Raw genomic sequence first — 4957 nt, 5'->3', positions numbered from 1 at the left:
TTTATGTTCTTTTTTCCATTCCATAGACCATTTTTGTAGTATAGTGTTATATTTTTCATTGGATTACTTTCAGAACCAATTTCTGCAGATTAAATATAGTTAAGCTTATCAATTTCTGATGTTGTTAGTGAAGAATCATCTACTTGTAGATCATAAACATTCATTTAAGATGTGTGTGTGTGTGTGTGTGTGTGTGTGTGTGTGTGTGTGTGTGTGTGTGTGTGTCAGTATTGTGAGACCAATACCAATGTATTCTGTTTCAGTTTTGATATAAAACTGTAGCTTCCCTTGTACAAACAGTGAGAGATGGTTCAGTAAATCAGTGGTTGATATGACATGACATTACACCCATTAGACGATTACAGTACAGTGAGAATATTTCTTCATTATGCTTCTAATATTCTACAAACCACTTAATTCATCACACAGTATTTAAAAACCAAACACCAACAGGGGATAGTGGTGGATGAGAGGAATAATGCCAGAAACAATGAAAAGCCATAGAAATAATACACAGTAACACATCCAATAGCAAAAAATTTGCAAATACTGTACTTTCCTAAGCAAAACAAAAATGAGGTTTGTTTCTTGCATAAAACAAATTTGAACGGCATTTTCTTTTGCACATATGGAAACCAAAAAGAGTTCATACATTGAAAGGAATATTGCTTAGAAACCATGTTTCCTGTGGCAAGTTACTTAGCACGTCTTTGTGAGTGGAAAGCTCCTGGAATCAATAGTAATATACTAACAGCAGTACACTAGAGTATTAAGTTGCAGATACAGGCATTTTAGTGTATTATTCGCATTTAAGCATGATCAGTTTGGTGGGAAAAAATGTGATCTGCTTATATAGTATAATATGGAATGTTCTAGCTAGGAAGGTGAGCCAGACTCAGATCTAATCCATGGGCTGACACACTGGCAAACCTGAATGCGATTTTATGTGGTTTAACAACACTCATTTAGGCAAATGCTGGGCTGATCCTCAATTTCCTTCTCAGAAAATATGATAGACAAATATTTAAGTTATGATAAGACACCTAAAAAAATTTATACAATTCACAGACAGATGGCACAAGTTTTTTCCCTCCCTTATGGTGCCTTGATGAGTGTAGCTTCAGGAGGGCATATGACCACAAAGTTAAATAATGAAATGAAATTTGCCACATCCTGAAGAAATGGATCACATATTAGAGGGAATAAATGAAAGGGAAAAGAAGAAGAAGTAATTCATACAGGAAAGAAAATTTTCTCTGTCAGTTAAAATTTATAAATGAGGTGTGCTGAACATGAATATAGCAACAGATTATCACGAATATTCTGTTTCAGTGATAAGACATTTTTCTTTTCTTTTTGATGACAGACTACTCACTACCTTCTGCCTCCACAACAACAGCTGCAGGGCTGCTCAGGGCTGTAAATTCTGCTCTCAGACAGCTTTTATCACACTATATAAGTTTATTGTAAAAAATACCATGTTATGAAATGAAACTTAACAAGTGCAATGTGATAAAAATAATGTTTACTAATGAAGGCAGACACCTTCAGATACTCTACATTTCTCTTGAAGGTAAGTAAGTTAGATACTTACATATTTCATAGATCACTATAAGACATCTAGTAATGCTGTGGGGTGAAAAAGTATTAAAATTATTTAACAGAACTCATTATAATACAAAGATTGATGCAGTAGTTATATTTTCTATACTCATTTAAAGTGTTGCAAAATATTATTTAAAACTCATCCAGGAACAGAGTTCTTGTTGAATATCACCAAATCTGAAATAACTCTGAGCACCTAGGCTGTAAGTCAGCTCTGACTTTATGTTAGGGTTAATAGATGTTTCACAGAAAGTGTCATTAAATTTTTGATACTGAGCCTGCAGGCAATTTATGAAATGTCACGGTAAGGCAAGCATTGGTACTGAATTCCAATGGTTTTGAAAGAGATAAGAACCTGTACACATTATGCATCAAAAAAAGTTGCCATCAGATGTTAAGTGATGGTTTTACAGGCTCATTCATGAGGTCAAATATTACACTGGGGCTCTAGGAACCTGTGGCCAGCATAAATCTTGCATAGCAGACAGTATCAACTATCTTCAGATATGTAGGTGTTTTTCACACATACAGTGTGCTCTCATTGTGCAATAACTTCAAATCAGTATGTCCTATTCAGTACTCATTGCTGAGATCCTACAAATACCTTCATAGACTGTATGTCCTGTCTAGTACTCCAGCCATTTTTTTTATTTTTTACTGGTGTGCACCATTTACAGGATCAGTGGGGAAAAATAGTCTATAGATAAGAATCACTAAATTTCACTTCTTAATCATGAATTGTACTATTGATGGCACTTGCAAAGAAGTTTACACTTAAAACACATCCTTATGTAAAGCCACCTGCCCAATGTTTACTCCTAAAGTTGCCTGTAGATTACACAGTAGAATGTAAATTTTAGAGAGCAAAGAATAAAATTTCGAAATTTTTGTGAATGAGGGGATCCAAAAATTTGTCTTTTGATGTTTAATATCCTAATTTAAAAGGCTTTTCTTTATTGATAGACATTTAGCTTTGTAAATTCACACTTTATTATAATAGATATTGAAATTTCTAATAAAATGGCATAAATTAATATAAAATTCACCAAAATTTGCTCAAAACGTGGTCTAATGAACTCAAACTATTTTTCTTACATTCTGTCTCTATTATCTAACACTGAAAACACATTGTAAAACTTCAGCCAACAATATTCATTAAATCTTGCTTCACTTCATTCCTAGACATCATTCCTTTACTTGCTTCTTGGCCTCTAATATATCCTCCTCATTTCTAATGAGCACACACTATGCCAGAAGCCTCTGTTACTTGTTTCACACACCTCTCTATGGACTGTTCATGACATGGACGCTTAAGAACTTACAAACTTCCTTATTTCTGGTATTTTGATTTTACAAATAAGTGGAGGTTCATATGCTTCTGTTCAGTCTCTCAGTTCTAAAAGAGAAGTTGCATTTGGATTTAATGCAGGTGTTTTCCTAGGACAAACACATAGATCTCCTGCTGTATCATCATTTTCATCCTCAATTCAGTTATCTTCTGGATCCCTGCTTTCCTTTCTTCTTGGTCTTCTGAGCAGAAAAGTGTCTGATGCACCATTTCATTAAATGTGTATCATGATGAGCACTGGATTGTTAGCAAAACAATATTGGCTACTGCCTTGTTCTGGGATTTTAGGAGCTTCAGTTCATAATGAATGTGCTGAGGTCCTTCCACCCAAGAGAATTTGGATCTGATTGTAAAGCAGCAGAGAGAGCAAACATGAACAGTGTATTCCAGATGCACTTGTAACGTCTTCAAGTTGTTGCCTTTAAGGCCATGTTTTGAAACCCATATGGAAGGAATTCCATTGTCAGTCGTTAACCACCACAAGTGGCTTACAGGATAATTCCAGATCAGCTGACCTTATAGCCTGTGTTATCCTGTAACCATAAGCCTGAGCTATGGAGAGTTTTGACAATAGTGTCACTCAGTGGAACAAAAGGGTCTTGAAAGGATATTCTGACAAATGAAGGATTGATTTCAAGTTAGTTGGACTATGAAGCATATTGCCAATCTTACCACTCCACTTGTTGTTTTTTAAAGTTTCCCCATCCAGTTGTTTGATTAAGTGGTGCAGAGGTAGCTCATTAGTATGAAGAGCACAAACCATACAGATGAGTTTATAATTCAGCTTGATCTCAACTCAATGCGTGATTCCTCCTTCCCAACCAGTATTGATATTTGTTGAGTTGCCACCAGTAGCCTGCAAACTTTTATCAGTGCTATTTTTCTTTTAAAGAAATTGACAAAGTGGTTAGCAATAGCTTCAGTAGGTTTCCTATTTGTAACGTCTTTCTCATGAGTAAAATAGCAAAGATACCTTCCAACTGGCTCACTGATAACACTGAATGCTCTCTGTTGATGATCTTAATGAGTATGCAGCGGATTTCATCAATCTGGCAACACAATATTTCAGCGGTCCAACTGGCTGCCATCTTCAGGTGAGATTGTAGGTGCACAATCACGCCATAATTGAGATAACATCAGATGCAGCAGCTCCTTTGTACCCTGGGAACAAGCCACTGTGCATGCATGAGAAGCAAAAGGACTGTCCTCTGTGAAGCAAAGAACTACAGCACTGCTAGCAGTAGAAACTAACAAAAGTGATGAACTGCAAATTAGGCTGCAGCCTTCGAAAACCAGACCATTGTTTTATATCTGATAAAATTGGATGCCATACCTTGCTAAAAGTAAAACCTTCGTCATCGGATAATCTTATTTCAATGGATTCCTCAAATACACAGTCCCAGTAATGGGAAGTTGGAGCAGTAATTTGTGTCTCAGGACAATGAAATCTGGCTGTATACCCATGAAGAGCACCAACAAGGATTACAGCGGAAAAATCTACACAATCACATCAGAAACCTCTATGGGGAGGAGATGGTTATTCTCGTCAAGAAGTTTGATAAATTTTGCAAGAAGAAAGGAAAGCTGCTGAGTGCACTTGTATTCCTATTGAGATGATGTGACAGAAGTATTATTCTTAAATTTGCTAAAGTTTCTCATTTTATTGACACTAATATGGCTAAAAAGATCAAGAAACATGCTAGTTTTGCTTTCATATATGACAGAATTTGTTTTGTGCGTCAATGACTGAATTCAGTATCCAAAGATTTGTATTTTTTGCATTTAGAGCTTCCTTCTTGTCCATCTTCTGCATCCTGGGCTTGGGTTGATGAAAATTCATGGGCCTATTTGGAGTCAATGCAGAAGAGTACTGTGAAGAAACAATCTTCCAAATTTCATTGACTTTGTCAACACCCATCCATACCTGATGATATCACTTTCTGGCAGACTGTGATTAATTTTATCGATAAGAAATTGGATGATGCTAGTTTGTCGGTTTTGGTG

This window comes from Schistocerca americana, chromosome X (genome assembly GCF_021461395.2).
Source record: "Schistocerca americana isolate TAMUIC-IGC-003095 chromosome X, iqSchAmer2.1, whole genome shotgun sequence".
Classification (NCBI taxonomy): domain Eukaryota; kingdom Metazoa; phylum Arthropoda; class Insecta; order Orthoptera; family Acrididae; genus Schistocerca; species Schistocerca americana.
The sequence above is the reverse complement of the archived record's forward strand: the minus strand, read 5'-3'. Positions refer to the sequence as shown.